Source organism: Mustela erminea, chromosome 10 (assembly GCF_009829155.1).
Source record: "Mustela erminea isolate mMusErm1 chromosome 10, mMusErm1.Pri, whole genome shotgun sequence".
In the NCBI taxonomy this organism is placed as follows: Eukaryota; Metazoa; Chordata; class Mammalia; order Carnivora; family Mustelidae; genus Mustela; species Mustela erminea.
This window is the reverse complement of record NC_045623.1, coordinates 36,019,544-36,045,057: the sequence shown is the minus strand read 5'-3', so window position 1 is coordinate 36,045,057 and position 25,514 is coordinate 36,019,544. Positions and strand designations below refer to the sequence as shown.

Here is a 25,514-nt window from a genome sequence, read left to right as displayed (position 1 = left end):
GCAAGGAACCCAGTGCAGCACTCGATTCTAGGACCCTGGAATCATGTCCTGAGCCGAAGGCAGTTGCTTAAGGACTGGGCCACCCAAGCATCCATGAGCTAAGTTTTTTAAATGTTTGAGTAGGCAAGAAGGTAGAGGAAATCCTCAGGGACCAAAGCTAAGGGAATCCAGAGTAGTAAGAGCTTTGAAACCCAAAATAGAACCCATAACTTGGGAGGGGCAACTATTATTCTTTGGAGATCTGAAATTCAGCCTTGATGACTCTGAGACAGGAGACAAATCCATAGAGACCATCTAACTTGGGGATTCTGATAGACCAACATCACATAAAGCCAAGAACACAAAGGTCTTCACTCATAGGAAATTGGGTAATGGAGAAGAAAACTTGTCTAACAGGGGAAGCAACAGAAGAAGAAAACTTGTCTTACAGGGGAAGCAACAGAGAAACTAAGATCTAGGTAGAGGGAAAATTTTACCTTGTTAATTCATAAGCCAGCCCTCACTCAGTCCATATATATATATATACTACCTATCTTACAAAAAAAAAAAAAAAAAAAGAAAAAAGAAAAAGAAAGGAAGAAAGAAAGAAAAGAAAAGAAAAAAAAATTCAGATCAAAAAATTATGTCAAAAGATATTTTGATTTGGATGTTCCAAACTGGTAGTAAATATCCTCTCTAGAGGTGAGCCCCATGAAACTAAGTTTCAAGATATTTCCCCAGATAAAATTCTATCAAACATAAAACTAGACAAAACAGTACAAAATAGAGAAAGTAATTTGAATAAACTGGTAGCCACATTGAAATGAATGAAAGATTCCAGTTAGAAGACAAATATTGGGAATAAAAGACAAATATTGGATGGAGGATTTTTTAAAAAAATTCACATATATGTTATTTTCAAGAAAAATATCTAAAATATAAATAAGACTAAAAAAATACTTAAAATACAAGGATGGGGCACCTGAGTGGCTCAGCTGTTAAGTATCTGCCTTTGGCTCAGTTTATGATCTCAGGGTCCTGGGATTGAGCCCCGCATTGCGCTCTTTGCTCCACAGAAAGCCTGCATCTCTCTCTTCTACTCCCCTTGCTTGTGCTCCCTCTCTCACTGTGTTTCCCTGTCAAATAAATAAATAAAATCTTTTAAAAAAGAAACAAGGATAAAAAAATACAAAAAATAATTAGCATATTGCAGTAATAAGGTAATGCAAGTAATTCAAAATAGACTTCAATATCAAGAGCATTACTAGATATTAAAAGGATTATTATGTACTTTTAAAAGATTTAATATACTTGGAAGGTATCAAGTTCTAAGTGTGTTTATTATTATTAACACAGCCTAAGAGTATATAAATCAAAAATGAAAAGAACTACAAAGGAAATAATAAATATGCTTTCATTGGGGGATATTTTAATATAAGTAGTTCAACAATTGCTAGACTGAGCAGACAAAAATGAATGAGAATATAAATTTGAAAACCACATATAGCAAGCTAAAATACTTGCATAAAAGAACATCTAACAATTGAATTTGAAAATTGACCATCCACTAGACCATAAAGCCAGGCTCAACAAAATTAAAAATACTTCTAAATAAATAATCAGTCAAGGATAAATCATAATAGAAATTAGGAAATACTGAGTACAGAAAAATAATAAAAATACTAAATATAATAGATATCAAAACTTGAGAAATGCAGCTAATGTGGTCATTAGAGGAAAAATTATAGCCTTAAAAATGCTAACAATTAGAAAAACAGAATGTTTCAGGGGCATCTGGGTGAATCAGTGGGTTAAGAAAAACAGAGAGTTTCAAAATTAATATGCTACATATCTAAGTTTTTGAGTTAGAAAAAAGCACAAAAAAATTTAAGAAAATGCAATAAGGGAAAGAATAGATAAAAGAAGAGAATAATAAAATAGAAAACAAATGTAGAGAAATTCAATAAAATCTAAGATTTGTTGTTCAGAGAGATTAATAAAATTCATGAAACTAAAACAAGATTGATCAGACAATTGTAAAATGTTTTAATATTTGAAAGTTGAGCGGACAATTATAACCAAAACTATAGAGATTTAAAAGAATAAAAGATTAATGTGAACCACTTTCTGTCAATAAATTTGATAATATTTGTGAGAGGGGTATGATCCTAGGAAAATACAACCAATTTGAGTCAAGGAAAAGAAAAACAAAAGAGAAAACATATATAATCCTTTAACTATTCAAGAAATTAAAACAGGGGCACCTGGGTGGCTCAGTGGGTTAAGCCACTGCCTTCGGCTCAGGTCATGATCTCAGGGTCCTGGGATCAAGTCCCACATCGGGCTCTCTGCTCAGCAGGGAGCCTGCTTTCTCCTCTCTCTCTCTGCCTGCCTCTCTGCCTACTTGTGATCTCTCTCTGTCAAATAAATAAATAAAATTTAAAAAAAAAAAAGAAATTAAAACAGATTAAAAATTTCCTACCAAGAAAATATGTAAAGGCCAAGTAGTTTTATAAAATAGTTATATTGAACATTCAAATAACATGTTATTTCTGTACATAAAATCTGACAGAGAATAGCAGAGGAATGAACATACTCCAAGTCATTTTATGAGATTTTTTTAGTGTAAACTGAAAACCAACACCATACCAGAACTGTGTCAGAAGCAAATCATTATCCTCTCTCATCTGTCACATGAGCATAGATGTAAAAATTCCCAAACAAACTAACAAACAGAATCCCATCGTGTATAACAAAGAAAATATATCAAATCTATTGTAAGTTTATTACAGAAATACAGGTGTGACTCAACATTAGAAATTCCATTGATGCATACCTCATATCTAGCAGATTCAAGGGAAGAAAAACAAATATTCTGAAGATGCAAAAGCATTTGTAATAGTCAAATTTTATTATTAAAATTTAAAATAAAAGTTCTTAGTAAAAAATGAAAGGTCTTTTCTTAATCTCATAAAGGGTATCTGCAAAAAAAAAATCTTATTACAATCATGATACTTAATGGTAAAACTTTAAAATGTTTTCTTTAAAATCAGATACCTAAGATGTCAGCCATCAACACTTCTACTCATTGTTATATCTGAAGCGTTTACCAGTACAATAAGATAAAAACATGACATAAGAATCAGAAGAAAAAGTGTAACTGAGAGCATAGCTGTCTACAAAGATCTACAAAGAATATTCCCAGGAAACTACTGACAAATTATTAGGATTAATAAGAAGGTTTACTACTGTCACATAAAAAAGTTAATTACATTTTTCTATACCAGTAATAATTAAAAATATAAAAAATTAAAAGGCTATTACTTATAATAACAGCACAAAATGTAAGGGATCCAGGAATAAATCTAACAGAAGTCAGATAAAAACTTTATGGAAAAAAATTGATATTTATTCAAAGGATATTAATGAAGACAAAGAAAAATTTAGAGGTATACTACATTCTAGGATAGGAAGTCTCAATTTTATCAAAATGTCAATCCTCCCCAATTTTATCTATAGGTTCAGTGTAATGCCAACTAAATTTCCAAGGCATTTTTCACCAAGTTTAATGGTGAATGTGGTAATTCTGAAATTTTTATGGAAATTAAGAGGACAACAATAGCCCGACATTTCTAAAGAAGTTGGAGTGGTCAGCACTTCCACATATAAAGAATAATTAGAACTATACTGATAAAGATACTATAGTATTGGTCAGAAATAGACGAATTGGCTGGTGGATTCAATAGAGCCAAGATAGAGACCCTACTATATATGAAATTTGGTGTTTAAAAAACTGGTGATTAAGTCCATTGGGAAAGCATGGACAATTCAGTAAATTAGTAGGACTAATGGTTAGAGATATGCAACAATCCAACCTCACAACATACATAATTCTTGGTGGCCTAACATCTTAAAGGTGGAAAGCAAAAAGCCTTTGGAAGGATGTTCAGGAGAACATTTTTATTATTTTGGGATAGGAAAGGCTTCTTTAAACTAGATCCTCAAAAGGGCAGATTATAAAATTGAATGTTGATAAAATTCTCTTCATTAAAATTTATAACCTTTAATCAAAAGTTAGCATAAAGAGAATAAAAAGGCAAGACACAAAATGGGAGAAAGGATTTGCAATATTTAGAAGTCAAAGGAATGATATCCAGAATATAAAAAGAACAAATCAATAAAAGGATAAATAACACAATATTAAAATTGTCAAAAGATTTGACTATCATAATAAGAAGAAACATGCATAGCCCTAAGATGTTCAATTCATTAGTCATCACATAAATGAAAACTAAAGCCATTATATGATATCACTTGCTATCAAACAGATTTTAAGTGATAGAAAATCTGACAATATTAAATGTCTTGAAGGGTATAAACAATAACTTGTATATGCTGCTGGTAGAAATATAAATTGTTACAACCACTTTTAAAAATAATTTGAGATAATTTTGGAAAGCAATTCAACTCCTGGGCAGTCGTTCTCAAAGTGTGATCTAAGAAATTTTTCAGCATTTTTGCAAGGTCCCCTCATTTCCAACTGCATATTTGTGTGAGACCAAATGTTTTTCAAATCCTTCAATCAAAACTACAAACCCAACAGACTGAATGAAGAGCAGATATGTGAATTTGGTTGTTTTGCTTTAAAAGAGACATTAAACAATTGCCAGAAATTAAAAATAATGTCATTTTTTCATTAACTTATTTTCATTTTTTAAAAATAGTTATTGTTGTAAAAGTGTTATTGGCATGAACCTATAATGGGGGTTATTGTTATTTTTATTTGATTTTTTATTGAAGTATAATTGAGATACAACATTATATTAGTTTCAGGCATATAGCATAATGATTTGATATTTGTATACATTGCAAAATGATCAACACATTACATTTATTTACCATCTGTCACCATACAAAGTTATATTTTTCTTCTTGTAATGAGAGCTTTTAAGATTTACTTGATTAGCAACTTTTAAATTTGAAATACAATAGTATCAGCCATAGTTCTCATGTTGTATATCACATCCACAGGACTTATTTTTTTACTGGAATTTTGTACCTTTTGATCTTTTTCACCAATTTTGCCCAGCCCCTAACCTCCTTGCTTCTGGCAACCACAAATCTGTCCCCTGTATCTATGAGTTCTGTTTTGTTTATTCATTTTTTAGATTCCAGATACAAGTGAAATCCATACTCTAGTCTTTCTCTGTTTGACTTATTTCTCTTTGCAAAATACCCTCAGGATCCATTCATGTTGTTGCAAATGGCAAGATTTCTTTCTTTATTATAGCTAAGTAGTATTCCATTGTATATGTATGCCACATCTTCTCTATCCATCCATCCACTGACAATCATTTGATTGTTTCCATACCTTGGCTATGTAAATAATGATACAGTGAACTTCGAAAAGATGCACATACATATATTTTCCAATTAGTGTTTTCATTTTCTTTGACTAAATACCCAGTAGTGGAATTACTAGGCCATACGATATTTCTATTTTTAATTTTTTGAGGATCCTCCATACAGTTTTCTATAGTGGTTGCACCAATTTATATTCCCACCAACAGTGTATTGAGGTTCCCTTCTCTCCACATCTTTGCCAATACTTGTTAAATTTTTATCTTTTTGATAATACCCATTCTGACAAGTGTGAGGTCATATCTCATTGCGGTTTTGATTTCCATTTCCCTCATGACTAGTGATATCGAACTTATTTTCATGAGCCCATTGACCATTATGTATGGCTTCTTTGAAAAAAAATGTGTTCAGATCCTCTACCCATTTTTAAAAATTAGATTGTTTTGTTATTGTTGTCATTGAGGTATATGAGTTCTTCTTATATTTTAGACACTATCCTCTTCTCAGATATATGATCTGCAAACATATTCTCCCATTTGACAGGTTGTCTTCTGATTTTGTTGATGGTTTCCTTAGCTGGGCAGATGCCTTTTAGTTTGGTGGAGTCCCATTTATTTTTGCTTTTGTTGCCATTGCTTCTGGAATCAGATTCAAAAAGATATTGCTAAGACCAATGTCAAGGAGCTTATCACCTATATTTACTTCTACAAGTATTATGGTTTCTGGTCTTGCATTCAAGTCTTTAATCCTGAGTGAATTTTTAAGGTAAGAGAATGGTTCAGTTTCATTCTTTTGAATATAGCTGTCCAGTTTTTCCAGCACCATTTATTAAAGGGACTGTCCTTTCCCAATTGTATATTCTTGCTTCCTTTGTCATAGTTAATTATCCATATATGGGTAGGTTTAATTCTGGGCTCTCTATTTATTGCATTGATCTATGTGTCTGTTTTGGTAAGCCAATACCAAACTCTTTTGATTACTGTAGCTTTGTAAAGCTCTGTAGCATTGAAATCAAGGTATATGTGCCTCCAGTACATAAACAGAAGCTTTCAGGAATCCTCAGCAATTTTCAAGAGTGAAAAGGAGTCATGAGACCAGAAGGTTCGAAAACTGCTGCACTCTAAAGTTTCACAAATATAAATTAGGATACATGTACCAAAATAATCAGTCATTTGTTTGCAATAGAAAATACAACACACAAAAGAACATTAGACAAACTCATAATACCTCTTGACAAATGGATAAAAAAATTATAATATACTTACCCAGTGGAATACTATATATTCTGAAATATATACTATGCATCTAGTGCTATTTTTTAAAAGATTTTTTATTTATTTATTTGACAGATAGAGATCACAAGTAGGCAGAGAGAGAGAGAGGAGGAAGCAGGCTCCCCCTTGAGCAGAGAGTCTGATGTGGGGTTCAATCCCAGGACTCTGGGATCATGACTCAAGCTGAAGGCAGAGGCTTTTACCCACTGAGCCACTCAGGCGTCCCTAGTGCTATTTTTTTTTATATTGGTATCTATAACCATCTATTTATGTAGATATAAACATGGGATAGGCTTCATGCACCCCAATGTTCACAGCAGCTATGTCCACAATAGCCAAACTATGGAACGAGCCAAGATGTCCTTCAACATATGAATGGATTAAAATGTGCTTCACAAATACAATGGAATATTACTCAGCCATCAAAAAGATGAATACCTACCATTTGCATTGATTTGGATAGAACTGGAGGAGATTATGCCAAGTGAAAAAAATCAAGCAGAAAAAGACAATTATCATATGGTTACACTCATATGTGAAACATAAGGAATAGCATGGAGGACCATAGGGGAAGGAAGGGAAAACTGAAGAGAAAGAAATCAGAGAGGGAGACAAACAATGAGAGACTGTGGACTCTGGGAAACAAATTGAGGGTTACTGAAGGGAAGGATGTGGGGGGTTGAGGTAACTGGGTGATGGGTACTAAGGAGGGCGTGTGTTGGATTGAATGCTGGGTGTTATACTCTACTAATGAATCACTGAACGCTAAAAAGAAAAAGAAAGAAAGAAACATGTTCAGTGAGAAAAGCAAATGTTAACACGTAAATCCAATAAATGAATTATTGGATTTAAATAACATGTGTGACAAAGCCATGAAGAGGAATAGGCAAACACAGAGCATAAAATGTAGGATAGTGATTAACTCTAGGGGAACAGGAGTACACAGGAACTTCCAAATGTGTTCTATTCACTCAGTTATGTGGTAGATTACATGGACTTTTGTTTTATTTTTAGTTTTTAAACCTTACCCAAATATTACAAATATTCTTCAGTGTATAGCATTTAATTACAACATTTTTTAATTTAAAAAAAGGGATTTGAAAAAAGAAGGGGGAAAAGGAAGAGAAAAGGAAGGCGAAAGAAGACCAAGGAAGGAAGACAGTATTTCCTGACCTTTCATGAGAACTAAACAAATCTATTAAATTCTCCTCCTCCAATGTTAACCAACTTTCTTGTGCTGAGGGGAGATAACCTTTCAGGAAAGATATCACCTGTTTAGCCCTACGCTTCCTAAAATGCTGTTAGAACACCTATTTTAAAACTCTTTCAGATAAAGACACACATCTGGGATGAAAGCGACACTGAGCAGATCTCTCTGTAGGATTGGCCCAATCCCATTTACAATTTAAAGAGCTATGCAAGTTATCAGGATCAGAGATGGTCTCAAAAAAGGTTGAGAGTGTTGGCTTGAAACCATGGAGTTCCCTCCTCAGGACAATGTACCGCTTGCCACCTGCCATTCACTCAGTCCCTCAGTGAGGGCAACACACCAGTCTTCCACACTGAGCCCAGTGACCTTGCTGTCATCTCCTGAAAACACAGTGGTGCGTGACAATGTCCTGTAAAGGGGAATGTGGGACAGAGGTGCAGGACTTTCCATTATCTCCTAACTGGGACAAGTGAGTTTTTCACCACTCTACATGGCTGTTCTGTACTCTTATGTAATGAGCAACTTTGGCACCTGTTTTGCCACTTTTTAATTGTGTTGCTGAATATAATTGAAAAAAAACTAAAGAGATACACCTAGGGATAGGAAAATGGGAAAAGAAGGGGAGAACTTTTTTTTTTTTTTTTTTTTTTTAACAACACTATTTACACTTGTGTCTGTGCCAGTGACTATTCCAACAGGAACTCCAGGGCCTGGCTATGCTTCAGACAAAATCTTCCTGGGACAGTGTCATTGTTTTGAATATCAGGAATCAAAGATTTCATGACAGGCGAGGCCCCTTCAGGGTTTGCGAATTATCAGCAGTGTCACTCTCTCATCTTCTTTTTTGAATACCCAACATACCTGTAGCACAATGAGTTATTGAAAAGTTAATGTGGCAGAATAACCACACTGAAAATGAATTGTGCCTTATGGGTTTACTATGAAATATTGGGATTTTTTTTTCCAATGCTTTTTCAAAGAGGGCACTGAAGGCTTTAGATTTTGGTGGTTTTAGCCCCCCTTTCCTCAGGGTAGGTCTGCGCTTTGCAAATTTCCACTCTCTGGGAGTCTGTTTGAGAAGAGGAGTAACTCAACCACAGAGATCCCGATACGCTCAAGATCTGAAAATTGAAGATGGGACTGGAAGGTTAAGTACAGAGGCCTTGGGAGTCATGCAGAAATCTCCAGGGGCAGAGTGTGAGAAAAAGGTGGATGTCATGAACAATGGGTTTGCTAGGACGGACTAGCAAATAGTAAGGACTGGCATGGACATTATGAGTCTCAGCAGTGACTATGGTGGACTGAAAACAAGAGGATCAAATATTCTTCCACAATTTCTTAAATTCTTAGATGGCATAAGCTCCAGGATTCATACACAATTCAAGAGCAACACAGAAGGACCCCCAGAAAACTAACTGAGGTCGAATTTCTCACCAACTCTATTAAATGAATAAGATAGGTAAGGAAGAGGGGCAAGAGTCAGATTTAATCTGATTTTAGAAATTATACTTCACAGACAAGATACATCCCAGAGTCCAGGCAGGCTGGGAGTCAGGTGGGTTGAGCTCATTCCTTATCATAGAGCACAGGGCAGTAGAGCTGAGTGGACAAGATTACAGTCTTGGAGGTAGACAGCTTGGTCCTGGTTTTGCCTCATTTCTTCAGTCTCAACAAATCACAGTTTCTTCACCTGTAAAAAGGAATCTACCAATATAGGTTCCTACTAATGGTGTTATTGGGAATATTCCACGTAATGGCTATATAAAATTCTCACTTTAGTGTTTCACATATGAATGAATAAACGCTCAATAAGTGTTAGCTGTCATATTAATTATGATGTTCTTTTTGTTCTGAAATTCAGTTTTTGTAACCTATGAAACGAGGGCTATATAAATGGCCATATTTCTGCCTGGGTTTCTGGAAAGCCTTATACATTTGAAGAATCAAGTTGCAAAAACAGAAATATGTCAAAGAAAACTTCCAAAATATTTCCATGACTACCATTTACTAAGCATCTAGAGTGGACCAGATCTCTGTTAATTCCTTTCACCCATATGATTCCACCAAATCTTTCTAGAAACCCTGAAAGATAAATTATACAGATTGGGAAACCAAAGGCTTACACAAGTTCAGTTTCTGCCATGTCCAACAGTGAGAAAATGTTTTAACCTGGTCTGAAACATGGTAACTTTGTGCTTTGATAATTTTAAGAGAATTACCACTTTAAATTTTGATTTGTAATGTTTCATTAATAGTAGTTACCAAATACTGAATAACTTCCATGTGCCTGGATCTAGACTGGGAATTTAATTTCTATTTTATCTTTTGCATCTCATGATAACGCAGTGTGATAGATACTGGATTTCTTTCATATAGATGAAAAAAAGAAAGTAAGACTCATAGAGATACAGTGTCATGCAAGAGTCATAGCTAAAACTGAGATCTGCCTTAATTCAAAGGTTTTGTTTTCCCTCACCCCCACTGTAACTCATGGTGTCATAGGACCCTGGTATCCCCTTAGGTATCTAAGAGAAATGAAAGTATACATCCACCCAGACTTTGGTGTTACTCAAAATCTTAACAGCAACATCCCTCAAAATTGCCCAAAACTGGAAACAATCTAAATGTTCATCAGCTGATGGATGGATACACAAAAAAATGGCGAACATCTGTACCTTGGACTACCACTTGGTCATAAAAAAGAACAATAACAGATACATGCTCTGACAGGGACAAACCTCAAAAGGATTATGCTAAGTGAAAGAAGCCAACACTGGAAGCTACATACTATATGATTCCACTTAGAGCAAATGTCCAGGAAAGGCAAATGGACAGGGATAGAAAATACATTATGGTTGTTAGGGGTGTGGGTTGGAAATGGGGATTAATAGTAAATGTGCATGACAGATCTCATTGGGGTGATGAAGACGTCCTAAAGCTGATTTAGGGAGATAATTATACAAGTTGGGGTTAACTGAACACAGTGTTAATTTAACACTTGAAATAGGTGAATTATATGATATGTAAAATTTGTCTCACTAAAGTTGTTTTAAAAAAAAACGTTGTGAAAAATGCAGTATTTAGTAACCCTTAAAACACTTCGCACTTTGGCTCATTGTGTGTTTCTTCTTGTTATTCTAGCCTGTTAAGGTCTTAAATATGGTACAATATTATTTTTAATGCCCTATGAGTCATTTCAACAATTAAGGTGCTTTTGGAAGTTTTATGTGTTCCTGCTATAATAATTATTGTCTACTTTATTAAAATAACTTTTTAAATAATATCTTGTGTTGTGGTAATTCCAGGCTACTTCTATTCATTGTCACTTATAGAAAATATTTCAAAAAAGGAGAACGCTATTCTAGAGATGTGGATCTAAAGAAGATAATGAGGACCTTCTCCTTGTCTAACTATATTTTACCCATTATCAGATTATTGATAATTTTACCCATTATCAGGTTATTGATAATTTTCAAAGGGATCATCGACAATGAAGGGGAGAACTACAACTTTCCATCCCCCACACTTGAGTGTTCTCCTAGGATTCCTTCTCAGTATCTTGATCCACATTTTTATGAGGAGAGGAGAGAAAATATAGTGGAGGGGAGGGAGTAAGCAAAGAATAAACAAATACTTAGAAGATTCCATGTGTCTGTACTGGGGAAGTGTTTCTTCCAATTGTAATATTGCCTTTGGTATTGAAAAAAAATCTACTGACAGATTTTTAGCTTATTTGCTTAATTGGACAGTAAGTGTAATATTCCAAAGGAATTCTGTAAAATCTACTGGTGATAACTTAGGATGGTGCTTCTAGACAGATGACCAGTATTTGTCAGGAAGAGAAGAAAGCCCATAGTAGCTGTGTAGAGGAGAAAAGGAGGGAAAAACACTGCACATAGTATAAGTTGCATTTTTCTTTATTATTGCAAGATTTTGGGTATCTTTTCAAGAAAATAATTAGAGGCTTTTATTTTTTTTTTCACAGTTCCCCACTTGGGAAGCAGGACAAGGGCTAGTAATTCAGCCTATACGTAACAGTATTGTTGGTATCTTTTCCAACCAGGCACGGCCTCTACTGTTGCTAAATATTTTGAACATAATCGCTAATATAAGCATCCCAGAGATACTGGTCCTGAAGCTTTATAAGGATAGGTAGCATGGTTTTCATTCTTTCTATCTAGCAAATACCTGGTACACAGAGTATACATGCCACAAATTTGTGTAAAAAATTGAATGAATGACCTGGGGAATCTGAATGTTCTACGCCAAAGTGGGCACACAATTCAAGATTTCAGGGATGTCTTGCTGTAGAGGCCCACTATTATTATGTCATAAATAGCTATGGAAGTATTTTAACTTATGGAGATAGAAATTTAGCTGCTGCTTCTGAAACTAAAGTCACAGACTGAGACAGACCTTTCTTATTCACCAGAAAGTGATAGTGAGCTATGGGCACTTTGGTCAGTTGTTCAGTTGGAAAGCCTGAAAACTCCGTCTTAGTTTCTTCTCCCAGAAACACATTATTCAGTCACCAACCAACTGGAGTTAAAGTTTAGGGAACAAGAAGATAAAATTTGACTTATTTTTGAACAAAATCTTATAGTTACAGTTCAATTTTTTTTTAATCTGTAGTAAGTATAAAAGTAGCTAAAAGAATCCTATTTTCATAGCTGATTAGAATAAGGTCATGTTTCCTGTTGCTTCTTCCAGAAAGTTCTCTCTATTCTTTCTGTTCCAGAAATAATAGAGAAAATAAAGTGTAGCAAAGAAAGGTAAAAATTTGTGTGTGTGTGGCACGTGTGCGTACCTTTGTGTGTTTGTGCATTTGTGTACATGTATGTGTGTGTTGGGAGGGGTAAGGAACTACTAAAGTTGGAAAGAGATTCTTGATATTAGTCCAAAAAGAAGCCTAAATTAAATTCCACACCAACTAAGACATTTACATCCTTAGGACCAACTGGGTAAAATTAAAGCTAGAACTCAATAGATATTAAATAACAATAATAAAATAATTGGAGGCTTTAGATTTTAATGAGGGGTCATTAGTTGCTCTTTCTATCAATATAATGGGCTATAAAGATGAGCTCTTGCCCAGTTATAGTTATTAAAGACCACTTTTTTTTTTTTTTCTAAAAATACAATGCCTGAAGACGCTCAATTGAGATTCCAATTTGGTTCATGACATCCTGACACCTTGGTTGAGAAAGCCAACAGGGAGATTCTGCATTTTGTCTTTTAAGACCTGACCCTGACCTGGCCTCACCAGGTCACATCTCAAAGATTTGTCTCCATATCACTTTTATATAAACCTCAAAGTAAATGTACCTGGATGTATGCCACTTTCTTTGCCTTGACATTTAACAGGTAGAAAGTGGACCAAAGATTCTGGTTGGGGAAGCAAGGGAAATACAAGCTGAAGTTTTAAGTCACAAACTAGCATTTTAAGGCAAAGACACATGCCTTCTGAGTTAGCTGAAACACCTCTGCAGAAGTCCAGGAACAGACTAAAGTGTTTTTGAAGAGGGTGAGAACAATGGTAAGAGGTTTGGCAAACATGTTATATGAAGGTAAAGAAGAAAAAAAAGAAATTAAAGCCCAGGTCATGAACTCAGAGGCCTTTTAAGAGCCAAGCAAATAATAAATGTGATCAAAGAAAGCCAGGTAAAAAGAATAATTTTCGCCTCCTTAAAGAATTATTCCTGCTTCTACTTTTCTGGAAATGCAGACTTCTCAGTAATTTTTTTTTTCCATCTATCCTTTGAGAGAGAAATGGGCCCCCCAAATATTTTTTGACTCAAGCAAATAAAACTGAAAACAGGATGATGAATCATGGAGAAGGCCCAGAGCAGAGAACACTCCCCATGAAACAGAGCAGTGGCTACTTGGTGGATTGATGTTACATAGGAACATGGGTAAAGGACTTTAGAGAGTATCATCAAGAGAAGATGGGGATTCAACCTCCCAACTTTTGTTTTATTTTGTATTTTTAGTTATTTATTTTAGAGATGGTGGGGTGGGGGTGTAGGAGCAGAGGGACAAGTGGACTCCATGCTGAACACAGAGCCCAGTGAGGGGCTTGATCCCAAGACACTGAGATCATGACCTGAGCCAAAATCAAGAGTGGACACTCAACTGACTGTGCCACCCAAGTGCCCCTCAACTTCCCTAGAAACATGAAAGAAGGCCAAACAAAATAGAGTAGACTTACTTGGATCACTCTAGGAGAGAGGAGTAGCCCCAGCAGGTGAAAGTTACCAAAAGGAGTATTTCAGTGCCTCAGGAAGAAAAACAGTCCACAAAGCCAATTCTGTGAGTAAAACAGGTTGGATCAGGAAGTGACAAGCATCCTTTGATGGTTAATTTTATCTATTAACTTGACTGGGTGAAGAGATGCCCAGATACCTAGTATATCATTATTTCTGTGTGTGTCTGTGAGGTCTCTGGAAGAGATTAGCATTTCAGTCAGTAGATAAATAAAGAGGATCACCCTCACCAATGTGGGTAGGCATCATCCAATCCTTTCAGAGCCTGAATGAATGAATAAACAAAAACAAAAAGGTAGAGGAAGGGCAAACTGTTCTCTCTGCTTAAGGTGAGACACCCATCTTATCCTGTCCTCCAACATCAACCTCCTCTTGGGTTTTCTGACTCAGGGCAGGACTCACACCATTGGCCCCAGATTGTCAAGCCTTTGGAATTTGAACATCACAGGGTTTTCCCAGTCTCCAGCTTGCAGATGGTAGATGGTAGGATTTCTCAACCTCTGTAATTGTGCAAACCAATTCCTATAATCTCTCTCTCTCTCTCTCTCTCTCTCTCTATATATATATATATATATATATATATATATATGTTCAAATATATATTGTATTGGTTCTGTCTCTCCAGAGAGGAGAGTTCTATCATTGGCCTCAAGTGGAATGACCCTCAGTTAGGGATACTGAGGAACTTTTTCTTTGCTCTCCTCTGAGAGCTCTAAGATCCCTTTAACCAGGAGAGTCTGGGCTACCTACCTGAAAAGTCAGCCACTGTAGGCCTGGTTCCCTGCAGTCAAACAAGAGAAACTGCATAGTATACACTAAGTTCAGTTCCTTAAAACTGAAAATTTATTTATTCAACATTGACTCAGTTTGGGTAATAATTATATCTTTACCAGTTGTAGAGTAAGACTGCCTGAATTTGAAACAAACCTTTATCATTATTGATGTTGCAACCTTGAAGAAGTTCCCTAAGTTCTGTGGAACTAAATTCACTAATTTGCAAAATGGGTTTGGTGACAGTACCTGTTTCACACTGTTACTGGGTAGATTAAATGATACATATAAAGTTTTTAACATGATGCCTATAACATAGTAATTGCTTGATAAATTTGGAGAAGCACATAAATAGATTAAAGTGTTTTGGAGAGGGTGAGAACAATCGTAAGGAGTTTGGCAAACATGAGCCCCGAGAGAAGTCAGGTACCAGCAGTGGTAGTCATGTGACATTGTGTGGGAATGAGAGAAGCATATTGTAAGTTTTGGTACTAGGGACCATGTCTATCTTTTTCATGGTATTTCCAGTGCTAGCCAAGTTAGTTGTTGAAATTACAGTTATTCGATAAAGGGAGGGTCAACAGAGTCTCTTTCTAAACCAAAGTCTGGTGGGAAATATGATGAAAATAATGGTGTGCTCAGGTTTCAAAATATGTAAACAGCTTGTATTTGCCTGATTTGAACTGCAATTTAGTAGATTTTTCACATTCCTAATAAATATATCTCAAAATGTTGAAAACCTTATTTTTGTGGACATCAATAAAGCATTTTGTTTTGTGAAGTCTAGTTGAAAAATGTAAGCATCTCCTTCAGACCTGATGAGTGTGATCCAGCTGGGCCCATTCACTCAGAATAAGTGGGACTCAAGAATATATCTTCATAAAATCACAACTCACAGGAATGATACCAAAAATTCGTAAAGCCCAGAAAAGCTCAAGGCCCATCAGGCAGTCAAAATGTGCACCCTGACAATCATAAAAGATGTCAGCCATGAGCAACCAGTAAAGATAAACCAGTGGGTACCGGCTGAGTACCAGCCCTGGACATCAGATGCCTCACCCTTTGGATCATCCACTCATAAAAAGGTATAACCTTAACTGTTGGGTTCTCAAATGTCAAAGCTCCCTTGTTTAATCATACATATTTATGTGATTATAGAGTTCTACAGTAATACTTTACAATATCCCATGAATACACTACTATCATTGTATTTGTATCTGAGCAGGTTATGGGGCTGGACTGATCCCCTGACCAATAACTGTTCCAAGACCTGAAACTGTAGACTATGTTTGGCCTAGGACACTTTCACAGTCCTATCCTGGGATTCTCCATGTTCAGTCCAAGAGACACTCATTTCGAAGAGCAATGTTTTCTATTTTCCCTCAGCAAGTCCAGAGTGTCCTGTACCTTTTTAAGTACTTTGTTAGGGCTTCAATCAACACTCTAATTACAGGCAAGAGGAAAGAACATTAGAGACCAATTCCAAGACTGAATAGAGAAAGCTGCTTCTTCTCATGAGCAAAGAGTTCTATAAACTGCTCAGATCTGTTGCCTTCACCAATTTTGAAGCACTCAAGGCAAATGAGAGTATACCCCCTCCCTCTGTCCCCAACAGATCACCATTTAAAAAAATTTTCAAAACCAATAGGATATTTATGAGTAACATACACAGGAAGAAATCTATGATTCCAGGAGAGCTAAGCTGGGCAATTCTCACTAGCAGATGATTCATTTGGGGTCATTAGTAATAATGAGATGTTGTCAACATATGGTCTTTGTTTACCAAAACCTTAGCAAACTGGGCTCAAGATCCCTTTGTAGGGAGGACTAGACATCAGAATTAAAGGACGTTTAACATTCTCTTCTTTCATCTATTTTGAAAATAAATCTAGGTTTTAGAAATTTGAATCATTTGCTAATGAGAGTTTCCTAAAATTTGGTTCTCAGAGCACCTCTCTCAGAATCTTCTGGTTGTTAGAAGTGTGGCTTTAATATTCTCAACCAAGATCTACTGATATACCAGGGACAATATCTTATCAATTGTTGTAGCCCTAACTCCCAGCATATTACTTAACCTATAGAAAGTGCTCAATAAGTTTGTTGAATAACATGGCTTATTAATTAACAAGATCCCGGGATTGATGAGTTGGATGAGATTAAATTAACCAGAGATCTGCTTTTATCTTCCTTTCCACTGATCTTCAGTTGGCAGAACTAAAATAGTTGGAAAAATACAAGTCAAAACATTTTCCATGGTTCCCTTTAGGCTTCCAAATTTCCATCAAGTCAGTAATCTTTAAGAGATGAAGTTAGTCTTGGAGCGGTTCTATGCTGGCTACAAGTCAAAAGAACCTAAATGGTCTAGAGTTAAAGCTTGAATCTCAGGCAAATAAGAAACAGTTCAGTATCTGATGAAGATCGGGGGCAGGGTACAAAGTCTGTGGAGGAAATGCAGAAGTAAAGGAGCGAGATGAAGAGGAAAGCAGCTGATAGTGTGCCTGTCACTGGCTCAGCTATCCTGGGTAGCAAGCCAGGGCTGGTCTAACCTAGAATGAATAGATAGCACCTGACAAGGTGTGGTGCAGGTGTCAAAAACCCCTCAGAAACCCCCAAGCTTCTCTTCCACCAGCCTTTCTTACTTAAGCATGAAGAATCAGAATATTATCAGGATATCTAATCAGCGATTCCTATCACTGGTCCTACAGAACTGAAGCTTATGCGATTTAACATGAAATGCTGGGTTAAATCCAAGGTTTGATTGCATACTATCCTCAGAATCTTTACTACTCCAATGGCCAGGTTAACACCCACCCCCACCCCCCCCCCGCCCCCGCCAAGAACCAGCAAGTGATGCTTGTTGGATGTGTAGACAAAAAGAAGCACAAGACAGGTATGCGAAGGATGTTGTTAAAGGAGTAGTATGAGGGTGCACCAAGCACCCTAAAACACGAGTGAGCCTGTAGTTGCTATCATGAGTGTTACTTACTTTATACTTTATATAAATGCATGTTTTATACAAGCACCTCCTGCAAATGGCATTGCTGACACCCCTGGGAGGTGGCACCCGGGACTGGACCCTCACTGTTGGCTTCTTAATTTAAGCAAACCAATACCTGTTTGTTGGAGGAAGGAAGGGAGGAAGGGAGGGAGAAAGGAGACTTGCCAGCTCTTGGAGGTGTGTTAACAACAAATCCCACTAAAAACAAGAGTGGACTAAGAAGAAATCAATCATGTGTTATCTGGGAAAAGATTATTTAATAATAGGTCCCTTTCCCTATGGAATGGGCTGTGCTGGTTTTTTTCTTGCTGTATTTCCTTTCTCTTGCAGAGCTCCACAGTTTGACTCCTACAGGTCATTATATACATGAAGAGAGCCAAGAAATTTTGACATTTGTGGTGGGCGATAATATATTTGAAGAGACTGGAACACACCCTTGGTGGGTCCTCTCCCCCACACATGCATAGAACAGCATGCCAAAAACAAAAAGACCCAAAGGCGGGTCATTTTCAGGAGGATTGCCTTAAAAGCTCTTTAATTTTTTGAGCAAAAAAAAAAAAAAGCCAAAATTTATCTGTTTTAGCTCTGTGTCCCATCTGATCAAAGTCCAAGAACATGAAGTGTATCATAAACCAAGGAACACATAGCAGCACTAGGCAATGGGAGGACAAGAGAAAAGAGTATCAGGAAACAATGTACACAGAACCATCCTCCAGCCCCTAGCTCTGACTCTTCCCTCCACTCACCGAGGGGCCCAGGTAGGAGGCTGGTCCCTGTACCCCGGAAGTCTTCCACACAGCCCAGGAGCATTTCCACTCCCTTCTCAGCATTCCTCTGGTTGGGCCTGGACTTGCCTGCAGTCTCAGCAAACCCACTGTGCCCTGCATTTTTTACTTACCTTTACCTTCTACCACATACATCTCCTGTATGAGAAAAGGCTTTTCTAGATGTTTCAGATTTCAAGATTTGAAAGGGGAGAAGTAGGTGCTTGCCTATTTGAATAGAGGTTGTCATCACCTGAAGTCTTTTTTTTTTTTTTTAAGATCTATGTATTTATTTGAGAGAGAGAGAGTGTGAGAGAGGGTATGCAAGTTGGGGGAGGGGCAGAGGGAGAGAAACTGCAAGCGGATTCCCTGTTGAGAGTGAGCCCCACACAGGGCTGGATCCACGACCCAGGAGATCATGACCTAAGCTGAAATCACAGGTTGGTGTTCAACCGACTGTGCCACCTCGGCACCCCATTATCTGAAGTCTTTTATAAAGACCCTTCTCTTAGTGCGGCTCCTAACAATTCCCTCCTCTCCCAAAGCCTTCATTTTCCTTTAAAGTATTTATTGTACTAACCTATTTTGACTGCAGTACATGTACTTAGTGGGCTATAAAAGATTTAGCTGTTTGGGAACCACTTAAGTTCATTAAAAAATCTGGAATTGAATTTCCATGTTTCCCTTAAAACTCTTGCTAGATGGGGCTAACACCCTGCCTTATGAGAAAAAGAACATGGATTTTTAAAGTCTCAATAGCCAATTTCAGTTGAAGCAGGAGTTAACCAAGCAACTAAAAGTAACATTAATTGAGCACCTACTATGTGCCATACACTTCCATTGTCTCCTCACTAAAACTCTTGGGAAGGTATGATTCCCTCCTTATGGACAAAAACTTGGAGGCTTGGAGTGAGTGGTGAGCGGAGTTATGCTGATACAGACACAGGCCCGTGTCACTCATGCAGCAACAGTCTGGGCTCCCAGTGTAGGCTGAAGCTATCATGCAGAGTCTTTCTGACTCCACAGCTCATGCTCTTAAACCACACTCCAGCAGCTCCTTACTTAAGCTTCCTTGCTGGATTCCCATCATACACACAATAAAGTCCCTCTTTGATTTGGCTCCCTGCCTCTCAAGCCTCCCTATGCACCATTCACCCAGTCCAGACCCACGACAAACTACATATGGTTTTCTGAACAGAAAATGCTGTTTCATAGCTCCATAGCTTTGAGCAGCTAGTCTTTCTACCAAAACAACTTTTTTTTTTTCTATAGACACCCAGAGAATCGCTCTTCTTCAGCAGTAAGCTCATGGGCCACTCACTCTGTCAAGATCTACCCTGATCTCTTCACTACCTGGCAAGTCAACAATTCCTATATTGTATTTCGATATCCACAGATGTGCCTGTATCATTCTTGACATTGTGACTCTTCCAGGTCATCTTTCCAATAATAGCATCCCCAGCCTGGCACAGTATGCTGCATAGTAAGACCTCAATAAAATTTGTTGAATGACTTTATGATTCTTATCACAGAGCCCAAAGAGCCAACTTCTATCAACCTTTACCATTCAAGGGGAGTATTTTATCATCCTTCATAACTGTTGATACTTACTTTGTATATTTTTATTCTTTCCACACCCTCCTTTTTTTTTTTTTTTAATTTTGTCAGTTCTGTCATTAGCCAGCAATCCCAGTTCCGCTGACCTCATTATTTTTATTTCTGTGACCTAAGTACACTTTCCGCCATGATTCTAGCATACTCTGGGCTCCCTTTCCAGCTTCCCTGACATCTGCCATTTCAGTTCTTCCTCCTTCCTTCCATGGCAGATGTGAACTCCCACCACTGGTGTGGCAACAATTTAAATTCTCTCCCTAACTCCCTAGTTTAACAATGCCAGCAAAAACCAATCCAACAGAAAGGAAAAAAAAAAAAAAGGTTGCTCATGCAGATGATTTGCAACAAGAGATATAAGAAAAGCCATTCCCAGCTGGAAACAAGTGTTCCCAGCTTTGGGTCCATCACCTTCTGGCCCCAGGTTAACAGGGACCCATGGCGAGCAATGAAGTTCTCCAGCCCCCAAGAGCAACAGAGCATCAGGCCCATCTCATCTCCTTCCCGGCAGATAAAATATTCTTTGCCTCTAATTAAAAAGATTAATAAAGGAATAGGACACATCAGGTTCACATCAATCATTGCCCATGTGGTTCTTATTACCGTAATTAAAAGTTATCTTCCCCAAATTTCGGGACGAAAGTGCCATGATCTTCAATTGGAAACACATTGGAAGTTCTACATTTTTGAACTCCATTTTCCTTCTTAACAATATTGTTAGGGCTGACAGGCTGAGGTGTCCTTAATAGCAATCTATCAGCAAAAATATGTTTTTTAAAAAAATTCCTTGAAACACCCAGAAAAATATGCATTCCCGTTTTGTATTCAAAATGAATGACTGCTTATTTTTATAATTCCTATGCCGGCCTTTTCTTTTTGTTCAGCTATCAGTGCAAATTGTGATATGAAAGGCACTTTTAATGACCAGTTAAAAATTTACTAATGTCTCCACTATCATGCTTTGGGCTAGAATGAGACAAGCTTGATGCTTGCAAATCTATGTCTCTCAGAATGCATCAGCTCTCCCTAACTGACACAAAGAACCAACACGCCGCAGGCCCTTGGGTTCACCTGGAAATGTGTGTGATTCTGGGGACACTGAATCCTTTTATACAATCTGAAGGAGCGGTGTCAATTCTGGGTCAATATCTGAGGGATTAGAAATGCAGTTTCAATGCACTCAAATTGTATTAAGAACCCATGGGTCAACCAGACGCTGCGGGCTTATGAGTTTATTAGGTGGCAGCCAGGGTGGAAATGGCCGGAGACACAGAAGGTCCTTTAGAAAGTTCATCCTCGGTGTGGCTGTGAGGTCTCCAGGCAAAAATGCTTCTTCTAGAAGGTTGGCAGGATCTCCAGATGCTTAGCTTTTCCTATTCCAGTATATATCCCTCCCCCTGCAGTTCCTCCTGGCATGCTCCCTTTCCCGGACTCTGCCCTATCCTGGTTGCTAGAAGCCTTCGCTGGTTGAAATGTGTGAGCATAGCCTTTTCCTGAGCCCTTCAGCCTTCCGACCCAGGGCTCTATCTTCTCTATGTTTCTCTTATCTGTGTCAAAGCAGGGGGCTTGTAACATTCTTTGCACATCTTACATCGGCTCTGTTCAAAGCAGGAGCCTGCAGCTTCAGTGTTTTTTCTTATCTATGAAGGCTTTCCTGTGCAAACGAGGGCCTCAGCAGCTTCATCTACATGACTCCCTAGCAGCTCCCCCAGCACACCCTGAGACAGGGCTGACCACCTCTATATTCTAGTTTCTTACTTCCATGCAAAATGGGTACAACTTTAATTTGCTGGCAATCTCTCATTTAAAAACTTATCATCTCTGGCTTATGGATATCTAACTCCATCAGAGTCCATTGCTTTGTACCAAAGTCCTAGTCCATAAGAACTTAGTGGCCTTTTCCAAGACATTCAGATCTGTGCAAAGCCACACTCTGGACTGAAGTACTCCCCTTCCCTCAAGTCTTGTGGTCAGCCTTATTTCCATCATTTGCCTGGCAGAAACACAGAGCCCTTTTGTATCTCGGCTTTTTTGTTCAATTCTCTCTCACCTAGACTCTGGGTCTCTAGAGGGTGGGAGACCTGTCTTTTCTCTTTTTGATTCCCAGAACCTCCCATAATGTTCTCACATTGCAAATGCTCAAGGAATGTTCATAAGGATGATACCTTTTAAAGATTCCCACAGTGGGTAAAGTCAGACTGTCGCAGAGTTAGACCCAGCAGGTGGAAAGTGTGCGCATGGAAATGCTTGTAGTTATGGATAATTAATGCCCTTCTGCCATGCCTGCCTGTGTCAGAGGCTGTCATCTTGGCCCCCCTTGGATTTCTCGAAAGCTGATCATCTGTGCTCTGAGCCTCTCTTGCCTGTGTCAGTGTACGCAGGCAATGGGGCAAAGGATGGGGTCAGAATTCCTTTGCCAGAGGAAGAACCTCCATTTACCTAAACAGTGCTTAGAAAAGTGAAATGTGGAAAGCACGCAGAGCGGTACATCTAGGACGGGCTCTTAAAAGACCAATTTAAAGTGTTCATGAGGGTAGCCAGCCTCTATAGCTTTCTAACCACATGTCTGAGGGTGAAGCCTATCCTGGATGCTGGTCCCTCTGCCAAACACACAGGGTATGGCTGAAGCCTCACAATGGAGAGCCAAACATTGGGATACGCGATAACATTTTTTGAGCTCAGAACTGGGGGTTGCCAGTTGGGGTCCAGGGCTCTGTGAAAGGACTGATCTGCACACTGAATGCAGAGGCAGAGGCCAAATATGCAGAAAGAGAGGAAAAAACATGCAAGAGACCCTATAATGCCAAAAAAACGTAGAAGAGACCCAATAATGTCAAATATTGAAAATGCTGAAAGTGTGTTCTCAAAAACAGTCAGTTTGTGTTAACTTGTCACCCACTGATAGCCCTATAGTGTTTTACTGAGGAACTTGCCTATATTGAAAGTTAAATTATCCAAGAGAGAGCCATACATTTCAAATATTGTAGATCTGCAAACATTTTCAATGAAATCAAATGAAAACATATCATTTGAGACCACAGATGTTTTCCACATTTTCCTTTGTTCCTCTTGGATACTTTTCTAACTTATGTTTGGTTTCATCACTTTTTAAGACCAGAAAACATTATCAGTGGGACAGCTAGAGCACCAGCCCAACAGAACACTCAGAAACAAGCAACAGAAGCACATTGTTTGGGCTGCAGATCCTTTTTTTACTTTTCCATATGTTGGTCTACATGGAGCTAGTGATAAGGCAGAGTGTCTGTCACCCCGACAGCTAGTCTGGAGGTTCTTGTAGGGAAAAAATACAGCACAACACATTGGTTGGATATGGAAACGGACGGTTGGATGAAATGCTTTGTAGGTAAGGGGCTTGCTTTCCAACTAGTCTGCAAAATCCTTGAGACAGAGCCATGTACCTATCATCCATAATGCATGGTTTATTTTTAGTATGCATTTACATACAAAGTTGATGCTAAGTCCTCGATGAACACTTCTTTCCAAAAAAAAGTTTACTGGCTGTTGCAGAGATACAATCTCCTTTTAAACGGCATCCGTCCTGCTTTGCCTTGGTGGAGGGCCATGCATTTTAAAGACAGCTTCCTCCACCCTGTTTGAAAAAGGCGTCCCACCCTCAAAAACCAAGAGCAACCTAACAATGCTTCATCCTGTCATGTCTGGCCAAAGCGACACTTCTTTTTACCCCTTTCACTCTTTGATCATCATATAGTGACATCTACAGCTCTCTGTAACTTCCAGCGTTATATATTAAAGGCAGATACATACTGAAGACAGATACATAATGAAGGCTTGCCATAATTCAAGATTTGTAGACGGTCATACAGATAGAAGAAGCAAAAGAGATGGGAAAGTTAAATGAAAAGTGTAAGAAATCCCTCCTCCCAAAGCGATAATAATAATAATAAATAATGAGATTAGTAATTATTGGCCTAGTACCATAACCTGCCATGGTATGAAATGAGTTTAGTTCTAAAGTAGGTCTAGAATAGACTCAGACATTTTACTCCAATTTGCAGAAGTCCTATAAAACCTAGGCTTACTATGGACTGAAGCAAAAGATACTCAGTGGATCCCAGGACCACATCAAAAATTTGACACCGAGCCAGAACTACACAAAGAGAGGTCTGAGAATGCTGGGCCCTCTTCAGCACACACTGTCCCTGTGGGGGCAAGAGCTTTACCTGAACGACCTCCCATGCCTCCTCTGATCTCCTTGAGACAGGTTTTCCAGAGCTGGGTCAGAAGAAACCAGCCTGCAGGGTTTGAGAGAAATAGAGAGAAATGTTTCATATAATCATACTTTGTCTTGGCCATTCAAAATAACCTCTGAATCGCGGAGCCAATATTTAGCCTACAGTTTAGTACTTGAAGAAATGTTAAAAAAATAAAATCTATGTGGTGAGTTCGCTAAGTATTCAGATGTTTGAGGTAGCTTTTCTAAACTTTACAATAGGCCAGAATTTGGTCTTAAGTTAGAACAAGAAAGCCACACAGGAACAATATTTCTTTTAAATTACTCCATGCTATGAGATTACACGGGAAGCAGATGAAGGTAGAATAATAGAGTTCAAAATATTGTATTTCAAGAACAAGAAATAGTGTTTAGCTGACCATTTGAACATTTTGAGAATGTCTAAAAGCCAAAAACAAGAGACTAGCCTAAGGATTGAACATGAGGGGAAGACTATTTGTTCAGACCCTTGTTTCATGTAACACAAAGAAATAATAGACAAGGGGGCTGAGTTTGCTACATAGAATGCATCCTGCTTTATGAATATAGATGCAAATGTGGGTGGTAATCATCAGTGTTTATCATTTTACCAACATGATATAGTCTGTAGCTTGGAGGCAAACTGCCTTAGACAAATGGGCCTCTCCAGCTTCTCCATTCTTCCCGAGAGGAACCACAGGACCAAAGCTGGCCTTTTCATTGAGCCTTCTAGTCAGAACATCAATAACCAAGCGTCCAATAGTGAGGGGCCCCCAAAGCAAACTCATCATGGCTTGGGCAATGTGAACCTCATCATTTCAGTGATGCTGTTCTGAGGAAGAATTGCCGTGTGCCCATGTTTCATTTCCAGCTGATCTGCTGTGACTCATTTGCACTGGCCAGGGACAACAGGCCTCTCCTGGAATGCAAGCATTTCATCTCATTCATTGAAACGAGGCCTTCAGGAGCTAGAAATTCTACTGTCTTCATTGCTTCCTGGCTGGGAGTGGCAGTTGGGTAGTGTGGAAGGTAAAGTAATACTGAGAAAACTA

General features: G+C 37.9%; 1 long non-coding RNA gene across 1 annotated transcript; it reads right to left on the bottom strand.

Annotated features, from left to right (window-relative positions):
- Positions 1 to 9,302: 9,302 nt before the first annotated feature.
- LOC116567824 lies at positions 9,303 to 24,511 on the bottom strand. Its single transcript, XR_004276363.1, has 3 exons — positions 24,434 to 24,511; positions 14,033 to 14,131; positions 9,303 to 9,514 (listed from the first exon to the last, which is right to left on the bottom strand). It is a non-coding gene; the product is annotated as an uncharacterized LOC116567824 (long non-coding RNA).
- Positions 24,512 to 25,514: the final 1,003 nt, after the last annotated feature.